Here is a 16952-nt window from a genome sequence, read left to right as displayed (position 1 = left end):
CCCTCCCCCCCCTCCCCTACCCACCCACTCTCACTTTTTGGCCCTGGCGTTCCCCTGTACTGGGGCATATAAAGTTTGCGTGTCCAATGGGCCTCTCTTTCCAGTGATGGCCAACTAGGCCATCTTTTGATACATATGCAGCTAGAGTTAAGAGCTCCGGGGTACTGGTTAGTTCATAATGTTGTTCCACCTATAGGGTTGCAGATCCCTTTGGCTCCTTGGATACTTTCTCTAGCTCCTCCATTGGGAGCCCTGTGATTCATCCAATAGCTGACTGTGAGCATCCACTTCTGTATTTGCTACGCCCCGGCATAGTCTCACAAGAGACAGCTACATCTGGGTCCTTTCAGCAAAATCTTGCTAGTGTATGCAATGGTGTCAGCGTTTGGAATCTGATTATGGGATGGATCCCTGGATATGGCAGTCTCTAGATGGTCCATACTTTCGTCACAGCCAGCTGTTCTTCTAACAGAGGATTAATAGTCAGAATAAACAAAGAACTAAAAAACCAAAAACAACAACAAAAAGAGGTAAAGAATCAAATGACCAGCTGCTCTGCATATGCTGCTGTCACTTTTCACTGCTTGCTGCAGCCATGGTCAACCCCACTGTGTACTTCTCACTGCTGATGGTGAGCCCTTGGGTCGAGGCTCCTTCAATCTGTTTGTAGACAAAGACAGCAGAAAACGTTTGTACTCTGAGCACTGGGAACGAAAGGATTTGGCTATAAAGGTTCCCCCTTTCACAGAATTACTCCAGGATTCATGTACCAGGGTAGTGACTTCACATACCATAATGGCACTGGTGACAGATCTATCAAAGGAGAGAAATTTGAGGATGAGATCTTCCTCCTGAAGCATACAGGTCCTGAAATCTTGTCCATGGCAAATGCTGGACCAAACACAAATGGCTCCCAGTTTTTTATCTGCACTTCCAAGACTGGATGGCAAGCATGTGGTCTTTGGGAAGTTGAAAGAAGGCATGAACATTGTGGAAGCCATGGAGCATTTTGGGTCCAGGAATGGCAAGACCAGAAAGATCACCATTTCCTACTGTGGATAACTCTAATTTATTTTTGACTTGTGGGCATCGAACCATTCCCCTGACCCCATCTGCTTGAAATACCCTGTAATCTCTGTTCTCACTGAAGTTCTTTGGGTTCCAAAGAATTTCGTTCCAAATTTTCCTCATTCCCCTTAAAGTCTAGCTGGATTACAAAGTTAAGTTTATGATTATGAATAAAAACTAAATAAGAAAAAATAAAGAATCAAATGACCCAACTAGAAATGGACTAGGAATACAAGCAAAAGACTCAATTAAAAATGGACTAGGCATCAGAGCAGAGCTCTGAATAGGGGTCATAACACTGGCTAAGAAAGATCAAAAGGTATTCAATAACCTTGGCTACTAGGAAGATAGATTTGAAACACACCTGTCTCAATTGGCTAAGATTAACAAAACAATTTACCAAAAAAAATGCCGTAGAAGATGCAAGGAAAAGCTAAACCCATTCACAGTAGGTGAGTTTGCAAACTGATCCAGCCACTCTGGATGTGTGGAGAGTCCTCAAAAATACAAACAAACAAAAAAACAAACAAAAAACCTAAAAGAAATCTACCATATGACCTGGCTATACTACTAAAGGAATTAACATCTGACTCCACAGATACTTATTCAGCAAGGTTCATAGTTTCTCTATTGAAAATAGCTAGAAAATGGAAGCAATCTAAATGTCATTCAACTGATGAATAGATAGACAGTGAACATGTGCTAAATATACAGTATGGAATGCTACTCTGATATAAAGAAAATTTAAAGATGAAAGTTTCAGGTAAATGGACAGAGTTAGAAAATATTGTATTGTGTGAGATAGCCCAGACCCCCAAAGACAAATGTTCCCTGTTTCTCTATTTGTGGTTCCTAGCTCTAATTCTTCAGCCATGAGAATACAACATGAAGTACCTACAGAAATCAGGTTCTGTTTAAAAGGACCAGACTTGGTGTCAGCAGTCTTGGGAGGTAAATAACAAGATACAGGTGATATGAAGTAGGAAAACAGAGTAACATGTAGGTGGCTCCATTTGGGGAGGGGAGAGTGATGTCCACACAGAAGGAGAAGCAGGGATGGGAAAAAATAACACCAAGGTTGTTTGGCAAAGTTTCAAGGAATCATTTTATGTTTTCCTAGAATTATACACAACACATATTAGTGTACAAACCAAAACTTCAATACCAGGCACAAAAAGTCGTACTTTTGAATGGTTAGTCAGGGTGGTTCAAGTGACCCCCAAAACAATATTTAGATGTCTCTCAGTGATTGAGGGTAGGCCACCATTGCTAAAGACAATTCAGACTTAGAACACTGTACTGGACTTATTCTAGCTGGACCTGATGTGGAATGCAAAGTGTATGATACAAAGTGCCAAAGGAAGAAATTAAACAGTTCTACCCAGTACAATACCCATGAGCGGTCAAAATTACCAGCATGGCAATATCTGCATGAATGTCTCTGTCCTTACTCTCTAACTTCTCCTCTAAGAGTTTGTCTGCATCTAATAGGGCATCTGGTGTCATATAAATATCCCTTTTATTGATAAGAAATCCACAGATATTTGTTCATCTGTGAGTCTGTAGTAACTGCAATTGTCTGCAAATAGCAGCTTGTACAATGAGAGTTTCACTCTGTGGGTATTGAGGTACATATTTAAAAAACGGTTTGATGTTTTGTCCATTTTGTAAAATAGTAGTAGGCTCACATTTTGGGCCAGTGGACTCCTCAGCACTGGGATTTGAGAGACATTTACAATACCAGGAAAGAGTTTCTTCCCTTGAAGAGGAGATTAAACCCAATCAGAAAAATGGTTGGTTACCCCTATAACAATAATGTCCCTTTTGTTAACCCAGGGCTATATTTTACTAGGTCAGACAACTCATTGGACTGAGAACATTCACAATGCTGTGCCGTAATCATTACCATCCATCTCAAGAACATTCAACTTTTCTAACAGAAAATCTGTACCCATTAAATAATAACTCAATTTTTCCATATCACTGCCTGACAACCACCATTTTATGACCTATATGAATCTGAATACATATATGTATATAAATATAATCATACAATATTTATCCTGATATTACTGTCTTATTTCATTTAGCCTAATATCTCCAAGTTTAATTCATGCTAGAGAATGTGTCAGACCCGCAATCCTCTTAAGACTAATACTCCCTTGTGTATGTGTATCTTTTTTCACTCATCACAGACTGCTACCATAGTTTTGCACTTGTGAACAATGTTGCTATTATCTCATTTCTCTACTTGAGATTGTTGCATTCGATTTGGGTCCATTATCTTCTTTAAAAATCACTTTTTCTTCTCTCTTTTGTCTCTAGAAATTTTCTTATGGCTATATTGGCATTTGCTGTTTTCACTGGATCAATAATCTCTCACCATAGATTTGTAGTTATCTAAAGTCAGTTGTCTTCTAAGTTTCACAAATCGTACTTGTTGCTTCCTAGAGCTTTAATTAGCTGAGAATTATAGATATTCCAGAGTTCTTTGAATTAGGTGGCACATATCTAAATCTTACCAGCCCACACCCAAATTAAAATGGTGAAAACTTGGTAACTTATGCTTTGTCTGTCTCCTAGGTAGCAAATGGATATTGTGCCATCATTTCTTTGAAATTGTGTCTTACAGGTCTTGAGAGATAGATCAGCAGATAAGAGCACGTTTTGCTCTTACATGGAACATTAGTTTTGTTTCCAACATACACATGATGGCTCATAACCATCCATAATGCAGTTCCAGAAATTCTGGTAATTTTTCTGATGTCTGACAGGACCAGAAATACACAGGCTATGCATAAAATACATATAAACATATATACAGTAATGAAACTCATAAAATAAATCTAAAGAAATTTCCTGTGTCTATCATCTAGAAGACATGAGATTAGAGGGAGTAAAAGTGCCTCAATTTTCCTGCCATTTTGAATATGACATTCTCTTGGTTTTTTTTTTGTTTTTTTTTGTTTTTTGTTTTTTTTTTTACTTAACTGTAGTTTTTGTTGTTGATATCTAGGCTATTAAGATATCCTACTCAATATTCTATTTCTGTTTAATATTTCACTTGGGGAACAGGGGTATAAAGCTTTTCAGTCTTTCTGATATAAAATTATATTACTTCATAACTAGAAATATGTCAATAATTATAGAAACTAAAATTTAATAATGTGGAATATTATGTTCGTAATTTCCTAATCACACAAAACATCATAATAGACTAGTTCTCTTTAGAGGATGTCTGGGTGCTATACTTATCCTAAAGTAGCTTGTCCCATGTGTATTCAAGAAGTTTCAAATACACTAATCTAATAAACACCAAAGCCTTTGTCAATTTTGGAACAACTGTTCAAAAGGCGTTCTTAACTTTTACTCTCTTGTCCTAGCATATAATTTCAGTGCTGCAAATGTCTTTTTGAATTTATATTTTATTTATTCTGTTCCCCAAGTGGACTGTTTTTGAGATTATAATTACATCATTTCTCCCCTTTTCCCTCTCAAAATCCTCCCATATATCTCTTCGTGTTCTCTTGTAAATTCATGGCCCTCTGTATTTCTTAATTGTTGTTACACACATGAATATTTTATATGTATATACATATATAATATTCATGTGTGTAACAACAATTAAGATATATATGTTTATATATATATATATGTATATATGTATATATATATATATATATATATATATATATATACCTTTATTGTGATAGTTGTGTGTGTGTGTGCTTCTATGTGTTTTCAGGGATGACCATTCAGTATTGGATAACTAATTGGTGTGCTTTTCCCTGGGGAAGACTATTTGTCCTTTCAGCATTTCAGAATTCCTCGGCTACCTACAATTCTTTATGTAGATTTGGGTCCTTATGCACTATGTTTTCCTTATTCAGCTTATGTTTATACAGTCATATCTGTAACAATTTATGGTTATAGCTCCAATAGTGTTAAAAATGAGTAATTTTAAGAAGAAAGTCAAAATATGTCACCCTTTTGTTCAATATTCTTTAGTGTCTTCTCTTTCTGTTCTGATGGTCATTATAAGTACTTACAATACCTTACAGAATGTGTGGTTTTCCATTTGACTACATCTTCCCAGTATCTTTTTTCACTACATTCCAGTCACACTCTTCTCTATAATGATTCAAAGTGCCATACACATTCTGCCTGTAACTTACTTCATTTAATTAGCATCATGGCAGAATCGTGATAAAGTTTAACCCAACCAATAAATATCTGTAGTGAGAAAGCAGAACTATTTATCCTGATCTTATGATTACATACTGTGTGCACACACAGGTGTGCATACACACACACACACAGACACACACACACACACACACACCTACACCCATATAAGTACATTGAGTATGTGCTCTTCAGGTTACATGCATTAGTCATATCAATTTAACTTCTGTTTTGGTTTCTTCAGCCAACTAAAAATAAAATAAAAAAACACTTAAAATTTGAGTCTTGGGCCTGATGTTCTCATTAAGCTTGTAACTGAATACCCTCAAGTAGATTCTCTATGTGTATGAACATGTATTCTTCTATGGTTATGGAAGTTCTGCAAAATTAGCATCATATTACATTCATTTTGCATGTTCTTGATACAGCAATGTAAATACATAAATGAATTAACAGTAATAACTCAAGCAATATCTATACATAAGAATAGTGCATTTTAATAAGAAACTCAGAGACAGTGGGAAGCTAAGGCATGAAGAAATTGACTCTTTTTACTATATGCCTATTTGGTAATTCTTGGTCACACTGTCCAGGCTGCAGGTGCAAGTAATCACTATATAGATAAGCATAATCAATACCTAAATTTTGTGAATGGCTTCTTGCAGTGTTACATGGATTTATGATCTATGAAATCAAAGATATTTGCCAAGTATTTATGCTTAATGATATAACCCATCAATTTCAATGCTATTTTACACCCCCAAGATGTCTCTCTCTGATTTTGAGCAAAACAGTATTGTTTTCCCTCAATGAACACTGTTAATTTCCTCCATTTTTGTCCCTGCAGTTCTTATAGGTGTGATAAAATTTGGTTGGAAGGTTTTATGAGTGAGTTGGTGTTCTTATCTCTCTACTGGGAGTCCAGCCTGGCAACAGGATGTCATCACTTAAGGCTTCATAGCCCCCACTGCTAGGAGTCTCAACTAGAGTCACCCTTATTGACTCTCCAGAGTCTCTGTCATCCTAGGTCTCTGGCATGTCTTAGAGATCATAGAGATCCCCCTTCATCCCCTGCTGATTTCACTTCACTCTCCTGGCCTTCTCTTCCTGGTTCCCACTACATCTGATGGCCACTTCCCATCCCCATTCTCTTTCCCAGCCAGGTCCCTACCTTCATCCACCTCAGATCTCTATTTAATTTCTTTTTCTGAGTGAAATTCAAGCATCCTCCCTTGGACTTTTCTTGTGGTGTGGTTATCCTGTACTTTATGATTAGTATCCATTTATCAGTGAGGACATACCATGCATGTCCTTTTGGGTCTGGGTTACCTCACTCAAGATGATATTTTATGTTCCATCCATTTCTCTGAAAATTTCATGATTTTTTTTAATGGTTGAGGAACTACACATTTCCATTGGTATATGTACCACATTGTCTTTATTTATTTATTTATTTATTTTTTTGGTTGAGGGCCATATGGATTGTTTCCAGGGTCTGGTTATTACAAATAGAGCTGCTATGAACATGGAAGTATTTTATTTAAAATATTTTATAAAATGTATTTTGTTCATGTTTCTCTTCCCCATTTCCTCCCCGATCTATATAAAAATCATTTGTTTATTTAAGATGTTTTCCTACAATAACAGTCCTGGAAAAGCCAGGAAGTCACCTTTTCACTAACTGCTGGAACCAGAGACAAACAACACAGATCATAGACTTGAACAAAAGGGTTTACATCACAATTGCTTGTGCTTCTTTAATCTGTATGTTGTTTGATAGCGAATAAAAAAAAAGGAAAGAAAACAAACAAACAAGACAAAACAAAACAAAACAAAAAAGCCCTCTGCTCAGCAAAATAATTTCCTTGTAAAGCCATTTCTTCAAAATTTTAAACCATGAAATTTCTTGGTATATAGCAAGATACATTTGTTATATGAATTAACTACATAAAATAATTTATTTTGAGCTTAATATTCAGTTTTATTGTTTCAGAAGAGTTTTCTGGCTTGTCACAGAAACAATGTAGCTAAGTATGCTGTCATAAAAGTAGATTCTACCAACATTTATATGATACTTATTTCCTTCTTTCCTCCTTTATTTTGTTTTTTCTTCTCTTCTCTCCTATATGCCAATTTTATTCCCTGTCTCTTTTCTGCTCACAAATAGGCACAGTACTATTAGAGTTAGTCATAGGGAGTGTTGAAATTGAATATATTGAGAATCCCATTGCCCCGTGAAGCAATGTGAGCCTTGTGATCTTTGCTACCTCCTCCTCTCCTCTCCTCTCCTCTCCTCTCCTCTCCTCTCCTCTCCTCTCCTCTCCTCTCCTCTCCTCTCCTCTCCTCTCCCCTCCCCTTCTCTCCCTCTCATTCTTTCTAATTATTAAATTACACTCTGCTGTTAAATATGACTTTATTCTACCTTGCTTATTTAGTGAGAATTTAAATAATGTTATGAGATATTTATGTAATCTCTTTATTCTACCTTGCTTATTTAGTGAGAATTTAAATAATGTTATGAGATATTTATGTAATCTCTTTCATTTTTTTATCCATCTTTTGTCTAAATCATCCTTTCTACCTGAACTAAAATTCATGAGTAAGTGAGCCATCAATGGCTACAGATAAGATTTAAAGGATCCAAACAGCATCCCTAAGAATTTGACTAGGCTCTGGGTATGTAGTCAGTAAGTCCTGTGCCTATTAAAACTCTAATACTATAATTATATTCGACTGAAACAACCTTGCCATAGAATATTTGGAGAAAAAATTTACTCTGCCTTTTGGAAAAAGTTCCATAGTCTCTCTGGCCTTGGTTTTGGCTCTATATTGCTAAGCATCTGGATGAAGATTCAAAAAAATGCAGTAAATTGCCCAAATTTTCCAAAGCATCTGAGTCTGTCATATAATAGATAAGGTCTGCCTTTGTGTTTGTGAAGTTAAAGGGAGATTTGAGTTATTTCTTCATGTCATTTGTGTTAAGGTATACCTTACTCTAAGTACCCTGATAATTACAACAAAGGCATGAAAACTTCTGGAATTATTTAAAAATCACCCCATGTCTTCTCCCTTTGCATGTTTAGACACAGCCTTTGCCAATATCAGTGCCAGCTGCTAGAATGCTTTACATATTTGGCTTGTTTCCCCTCGGCATTGAATTTGAGCGCTTTGATGTAAAATTTGTTTCCATTTGAGAACAGCAATTTTCACTTTCTAAAAAAAGAATGCAATACTTCATCACAGTTACAGAAGATGTTCAAAACTATTTAGATTATAAAAAAAAACCAACAAGTTTCTGAAAGAAAAAAAAAAGTTGGCAGTATAGGTAACCCATACAGAAATGTTAAGTGCATAAGTAAATCTGGTTAAATCTACCTTCTCCTTGTACAAAAAAACCTGACATCTGTGGTAAGTGATCTTTAGCAGAAGCTCACTGTGGGATGTTTTGGGAAATCAAGATGGGACTGTGTCACATTCTTCCTCTGTCCTCTGAAGGTCCTCTTCCACAAGTCTTCTGAATTGAATACTATGAAGTATGAGTTTCTTGACTCCATAGAAGATTTACTTATCTTCATTATTTACTTATTCATCTCCAAAGTACAAAATGAGGCTGGAGAGAGGGCTCAGTGGTAAAGAGCACTGGCTGCTCTTTTACAACAGTAGTTCTCAACCTTCCTAATGCTGCATCCCTTTGATATAGTTGTGGCAACCCTCACCCATAACATTATTCTCATTGCTACTTTATAATTGTAATTGTCCTACTGTTATGAATCATATTGTAAATATCTGATATACAGAATATTTGATATGTAGTTTCTATAAGGTCATTCAACCCTGATGGGGGTATGACCCACAGGTTGAGAAAGTCTATTGTAGACACTCCAGGTTCAGTCTCCAGGACCATCAGGTGATTCACAACTGCCTGTAAGTCCAATTCCACAAGATCTGACACCATATGACCTTCTCGGCTACTTGTACATGTGTGGTACACATAAACTCACAAAAACACATGACATTTTTAAAAAGGAATAGATAAAACTTTGAAACAAAAAGGAAACAACAATGATTTTTGTGGATTCCAGATGGGTTCTTTTTAGATGAGACATCCAGTGTATCCTAAATTTACCCTATCTTCTATGCTCTTTGCATTGGTATATCTACCATTATGTGAGATTATTAATAAAGTACTAACCTGATAGAGTGGCTTTCAATTATGAGTGGTAGGCACATGTAAAGTTTACATTGTCTTTCTTTAAGAGTCATGGTGAACTATTGTCAGGTTCAGAAACACAGTATTTGTGCCAGAATTAAAAATCCAGCATACCAGTTTATGGTTTCTCAAGATATTAACCACCTGCAGTGACAAATCAGGTTTTGGACATGTCAATTAGATATTAATAGCTAGAAATGAGAATTTTGATGCTCATTTTTCTCCATAACACCCAATAGGAAAGAGTAAAACTGAAATCATTAAACAAAACAATATTAGTGGAAGAACTGAATGGTAATGAGCTGGCTCACTAAAATTAAAACAAACAAACAGAAAAAAACAACTCATAAGCACAAAGTCAGACAACAGTAGAAAAGCATAAATATGGAAGGAACTCTTTGTAATTATAAGAAGACCATCATTAATAGGGAAGCTTCTAAAATTTCTTTCTTTAGTGAGAGAAACTGCCTGGAAATGAATGTGTCCACCAAACTTCAGAAAACATCTGAGAGAAGCTTCCTATAGAAGAAAAGAAAAGCAAGGGAACTTCCAACTTAAAGCTCTGGAACCTAAATTAAAACAAGAGCTGGACTTCTTTGAACTTTAGCTTGCAAGGCCCACACCATGATCTACTGTGACATCAAACTAATCCAAAATAAGCCCCTGCTTCCTTTAGTTGCTAGAGTCACATATTTTCCCCCAGTAAGGTGAAAACTAAGACAGAGAGCATCACACATAAATGTAAGGAAATACTCCCATCTTTCAAATCTGTGCTTACATCTATCGTCTAAGATCATCTGCCTTAAATTTAGTTAGCTTTAACTTACAGAAAATATAACATGAAACAAGTCTCAGGTCACTTTAAGAATTCAACATGCGCAGTGGAGATTATTTGATATACTAGGAAAAAATGTTGAGAGTGTGTTATCACCAACTAGAGAATATATGAAAAAGTCGTATAGCAGAATTGCAATAATAACAACTTTTACCAGCTTCTCACTTCTATATAAGTATTAAGTACCATGTAACATCCCAATAACATTACCATGTAATCTCACTTCATCCTTAGAACAGTTGGTAAGTTATGAGTCCATCTTAGAAAAGTAGAGAGCTAGTCACATTTCCAGAATTATATAGTCACTTTGAACATACTAATAATAAACACATAGTCACCAATAATATGTCAGTGTCATAATAAGAAAAATAAATCAGTAAAGCACTTCTCTTTGGTGTAATTTGACAAAGAATTACACCAGACTTGAATTTCCTACTTCTCCCTGCCCGTGTCTTCCATCATACATTATCTGTCCTTTCCCTGTGTATGTGTCAGTCTGACTGTCTGCCCTTTTCTGTGTATGTCTAACAAATGGGGTTTCTCTCTATTTTATTGAATGGCATTGAAAGCAACACATAGAGAATGAGTGGGGTAGTTTACAGGAATCTTAACAGTTTTGCAGGAATTAAGTGCTGACTCCAGGTAACCTAGATGATACAGAAAATGAACACTCGATTAAATGTCTGTATGTTGTGTCTAATATTTATTATGGATATTCATTTTATAAAGCTGCTTTCATCCTATTTTCTGTTTTCAGCAAATGATTATCATAACATCCAAACACATCCAAACACGCCTTACTCATGGGTCAGGTGGTCTAGAAGTGTACATAATTTAAGGTTATAGCTATGCCTTTGCTAATGTCGTAAAAGTTGATTACATGAGAAATCCAAGGCGAGTATGGTTGTTTGTTACATTGTTGTTGTAAATGCAGGTTAAACAAACAAGCTGAATATACAGTGGAATACCAATCTTAATACTTAACTGACCTCAAGGTGTTCTATTAACTTGGCTGTGAAGTCCAGAAAAAGTTTCAGTCTCTTAAAAGATAAGAGATATTTTGATAATTTATTGATACACATAGCAAATAGATCGTGGATTTGGGAACTAAACCCAAGAATTGGAGCTTTACAGTCCAACTTATAAGTGCGATATTCACAGTTTTTATTCCCATGTAGTACAAATAGCTTGCCAAAGAAAGTCTACCAGACCATTTTATAATGAATTCATCTTACTTCTTTTTGGCAAAGTTAAAATACAAACACCTTGAAAGTAAATGGAATATCTGTGATACACTCCTCTCCTCATGGTTCAGAGATCTACTTGGAACAGAGAGAAGACAGATTTTAAGAGACAGAGGTGGTATATGACTTAAAGGAAATGTTATTTTCCAGATACAATGTGGCAGATGCACCTATGAACTCAGAGAAATTGTGACAGCATGTAGAAGACATATGAAAGCTCAAGCCAGAAAAAAATCGCAGCATGGAAGAGGGAAGGTGGGCAGAACATCTTAACTATAGCTGAGTAACCATTGGCATTCAATTGATGTTTGGAAAGAGAAAGTTACATTTCTTCAGTGAAGTGACACCACACTACATGATTGTCTTCATGTCTAACTATAGTTGGCCAAGACAAAGTGGGATAGATGTGGAAGGGTACATAAAAGTGAATGAGTATGGAGGTGGATAGACAAGGGCTTTGGAAAAGAAGGAATATTCTCAAAATGAATAAAACTCTCAAAGAATGAATAAAACCATTATTTTTAAAGGCTAGAATTATAGCTAGGTATCAGAATGCTCCAATTCCTTTCAAACCCACATTGATGTCTTGCTTTTTTTTTTTTTTTTTTTTTAACTTCAAGTTGTATTTTTTTTTCCATTTTTTATTAGGTATTTCACTCATTTACATTTGCAATGCTATACCAAAAGTCCCCCATAGCCACCCACCCCCTCTCCCCTACCCACCCACTCCCCTTTTATGGCCCTGGCGTTCCCCTGTACTGGGGCATATAAAGTTTGCGTGTCCAATGGGCCTCTCTTTCCAGTGATGGCCGACTAGGCCATCTTTTGATGCATATGCAGCTAGAGTCAAGAGCTCCGGGGTACTGGTTAGTTCATAATGTTGTTCCACCTATAGGGTTGCAGATCCCTTTAGCTTCTTTGGTACTTTCTCTAGCTCCTTCATTGGGGGCCATGTGATCCATCCAATAGCCGACTGTGAGCATCCACTTCTATGTTTGCTAGGCCCAGGCATACTCTGACAAGAGACAGCTATATGGAAAAGTTGAGTTTTCCTCTCTACTAGTTATTTCTGAATATGTCAATGTGTCCTCATTAAATGTTTGCTTTTTAAATCCTTAGCGATCAGGTCAATAAAAACTTACTTCCTGGCCCTCATCAAAAAATGTCAATACAACTATTAGTCTTTAGTTAGTGAAAAAACTAAAACGACACCTACTGCGCTTAGAACAATAGCTATGGTTTTGGTGCTGATTAAACAGTGACTTTTAGGCACACTTCTCTTTTTAAATTGCCACTACAAGAAGTATTTAAATATTCACTGGGAAAAGACAATTGCAGAAATTTAAATCCTCATTTGAGACATTTGTTCAGAGCTTACACAGTAGTCTTTGATATTTTAGAGCTTTAGCCTAATAGCAGGTTGATTTTGATTAAGATAATTAGCTTTCAAAAATAATAATTAGCTTTCTCTTTACAGAGCATTGCACATATTTTTTTCTAAACTAATGTTGCCTCTGCTATTTTCATATCTAGTATCCAATAAAAATTTCCCCATTATTAAGGGAAACTGTTTTTAACTTTTTCTAAACTTCTAAACCTCCAAATGTGAATGTCATTGTAGGGAGCTGCTCCCAATTTTACAACACTAATTAAAATCAATTTTGTGAGTAGTTTAACATATGTTGTGTAAAGAGTTCTAACACAAAGGTTCAGTGTGGGTCTTTTATGTAGTTATACTGGCAGTGTCAAATGTTTAGTATGGTCAAAAAGGAATGATAGGAAGAGCATGATGTTTGCATTCAAGGGAGACTGTCACAGGTTTGTTTCTAAAAATTATTTTTATGTTAGCATACAGAGTAATGGATTTCATCATCATATTTTCATATGTACTGTGTGTTTAAAAATAATTGTGTACACACGCACACACACACACACACATGTGCACATGAGCATGATGTCTGTGTGTGGGGATGAAGGTCAAAAGACAACTTTCTTCATGATCTTAATCTCTTCCATCTTTGTGTGTGTTCTTTGGAGAAAATTCAGGTCATCAAGTGTTGTAGGCTTGCTTCCTTATGCAGCAAGCACCTTTACACAGTGAGCTATCCGAGTCTCCTTGCGAGATATAATTTTTTAAAACATAATTTGTTTATTTTTATTTTATGTGTATTGGTGCTTTACCTACATGTGTGTTGTTTGAGGGTGTCAGGTCACAGAACTGGATGTACAAACAGGTGTAAACCACCATTTGGGAGCCGGGAATTGAACCTGGATTCTCTGGAAAAGCAGTCAGTGCTCTTTTTTTTTTTTTTTTAATATTTTTTATTAGGTATTTCACTCATTTACATTTCCAATGCTATCCCAAAAGTCCCCCATACCCTCCCCCCACTCCCCTACCCACCCACTCCCACTTTTTGGCCCTGGCGTTCCCCTGTACTGGGGCATATAAAGTTTGCAAGTCCAATGGGCCTCTCTTTCCAGTGATGGCCGACTAGGCCATCTTTTGATACATATGCAGCTAGAGTCAAGAGCTCCGGGGTACTGGTTAGTTCATAATGTTGTTCCACCTATAGACTGAGTCATCTCTTTAGCCTTGAAATATCTTTTTAAAACATTATTTAGACAGTGTCTCATGTAGCCAAGGCTATCCAGAAATTTGTCACATTAACAAGGATAACCTTGGACTCTTGAGTCCTTTTCCTCTACCTCCTAAATAGCAAGATTAAGTTTGTTCCCAGTATATGCGGTGCTGGTTGGTAATTGAACCAAGCCCTTTGTGCTGATTACACCTCTTGCACACGCTCAACTGGCCAGGAAGAACGACGCTGCAACAGGATTCTTCTGCACACGTTTATTGGGAGAGCATTGATTGCATAGGCGAAAGAAGAAGAACAACGAACAAGGAAAATGATGCTGCTTATATACCCCTCCATGTGACATGTCAGCTCCTGATTAGCTGCTCACTCATCACCCACTACTACGCCCCGGGATGGGCAGTGACTTGGCACGAATTCACTCTTACACCTGCGCACATTACTTGTTTACCAGTTAGGCACAGCGGAGGCTCATGATGGCAATTGCTCATGGCTCCCCACATACACCAGCACTCTGCCAACTCTCCAGCTCTCACACTCTCTTTTAAAGCATGACCTTTGGCATTGTTGTGCCAGTAAATGCTAATGGACCCCAGAAAGACTCCCAAGGAACAATTTCAAAGGCAATCACTTTAGGGTCTCTTTATTCTAGTTCGAGCTCAGGCTCCCCACCAACCCTTCCTCACACAGCAGGAAGGTGAAACCCTGAGACTAGATTTAGGCAAGCATTTTTAGAGGCAAGAAGCGGGTATTTTGTCTGATACATATATGATTGGGGGAACCATTATGGCTTTTAACATAGTTGGCTGGTGCTCTGAGCCAAACCATAAATTTAACTTCTGCTTTCCTCCTGATTGGTGGCTGTTAGGAAGTGAAGTGTTAAGGGCAGGCTTGTAACCTGGAGGTTCAAGTTGGGGAATAACCTGGAAACTGTTGCTAGATACAAGTTTTGTTGGGGGGGGGGGTGGTAACCTGGAAAATGATGCTAGACACAGGTCTTGTAAGGAGTAGCCTGGAAAGTGGTGCTACGTACTAGCCTGTTAGTTAACTTGAGTTAAACCTTAAGCCAGGTTCTCTGACATGGAGTCTGAACCCTAAAGATTTGGTCTCTCAACATCATTGTGTACATTTACTGAATTATCAGGTAAAAGTTTGTGTTTATTGGCCTTGCTCCAGAACTGATGAATAAGAAGTCCTTAGGATATTCCATATATCTATCTTTTTTTTCCAGTCCATTGGCCTTGTTTTTTTTAAATATTTTTATTACGTATTTTCCTCAATTACATTTCCAATGCTCTATGAAAAGTCCCCCAAACCCCCCCCCCACTTCCCTACCCACCCATTCCCATTTTTTGGCCCTGGCTTTCCCCTGTACTGGGGCATATAAAGTTTGTGTGTCCAATGGACCTCTCTTTCCAGTGATGGCCGACTAGGCCATCTTTTGATACATATGCAGCTAGAGTCAAGAGCTCCAGGAGTACTGGTTAGTTCTTATTGTTGTTCCACCTATAGGGTTGCAGATCCCTTTAGCTCCTGGGGTACTTTCTCTAGCTGCTCCATTTGGGGTTCCTTTGGTCCATCCAATAGCTGACTGTGAGCATCCACTTCTGTGTTTGCTAGGCCCTGGCCTAGTCTCACAAGAGACAGCTATATCTGGGACCTTTCAGCAAAATCTTGCTAGTGTATGCAATGGTGTCAGCGTTTGGAATCTGATTATGGGGTGGATCCCTGGATATGGCAGTCTCTAGATAGTCCATTCTTTCGTTACAGCTCCAAACTTTGACTCTGTAACTCCTTCCATGGGTGTTTTGTTCCCAATTCTAAGAAGGGGCACAGTGTCCACACTTTGGTCTTCATTCTTCTTGAGTTTCATGCGTTTAGCAAATTGTATCTTATATCTTGGTTATCCTAAGCTTTGGGCTAATATCCACTTCTCAGTGAGTACATATTGTGTGAGTTCCTAAGTGATTGTGTTACCTCACTCAGGATGATACCCTCCAGGTCCATCCATTTGCCTAGGAATTTCATAAATTCATTCTTTTTAATAGCTGAGTAGTAATCCATTGTGTAAATATACCACGTTTTCTGTTGAGGGGCATCTGGGTTCTTTCCAGCTTCTGGCTATTATAAATAAGGCTGCTATGAACATAGTGGAGCAAGTGTCCTTCTTACCTGTTGGGACATCTTCTGGATATATGCCCAGGAGAGGTATTGCTGGATCATCCGGTAGTACTATGTCCAATTTTCTAAGGAACCGCCAGACTGATTTCCAGAGTGGTTGTACAAGCTTGCAATCCCACCAACAATGGAGGAGTGTTCCTCCTTCTCCACATCCTCGCCAGCATCTGCTGTTACCTGAATTTTTGATCTTAGCCATTCTGACTGGTGTGAGGTGGAATCTCAGGGTTGTTTTGATTTGCATTTCCCTGATGATTAAAGATGTTGAACATTTTTTCAGGTGCTTCTCTGCCATTCGGTATTCCTCAGGTGAGAATTCCTTGTTCAGTTCTGAGCCCCATTTTTTAATGGGGTTATTTGATTTTTTGGAGTCCACCTTCTTGAGTTCTTTATATATACTGGATATTAGTCCCCTATCTGACTTAGGATAGGTAAAGATCCTTTCCCAATCTGTTGGTGGCCTTTTAGTCTTATTGACAGTGTCTTTTGTCTTGCAGAAGCTTTGCAGTTTCATGAGGTCCCATTTGTCAATTCTTGATTTTACTGCGCAAGCCATTGCTGTTTTATTCAGGAATTTTTCCCCTATGCCCATATCTTCAAGGCTTTTCCCCACTTTCTCCTCTATAAGTTTCAGTGTC

General features: G+C 37.4%; 1 pseudogene; it reads left to right on the top strand.

The window, feature by feature from the left end:
* Gm6071 (predicted gene 6071) lies at positions 553-1256 on the top strand (annotated as a pseudogene).

Source organism: Mus musculus, chromosome X, assembly GCF_000001635.26.
Source record: "Mus musculus strain C57BL/6J chromosome X, GRCm38.p6 C57BL/6J".
NCBI classification, from domain to species: domain Eukaryota; kingdom Metazoa; phylum Chordata; class Mammalia; order Rodentia; family Muridae; genus Mus; species Mus musculus.
This window is presented reverse-complemented; position numbering and strand designations above follow the sequence as displayed.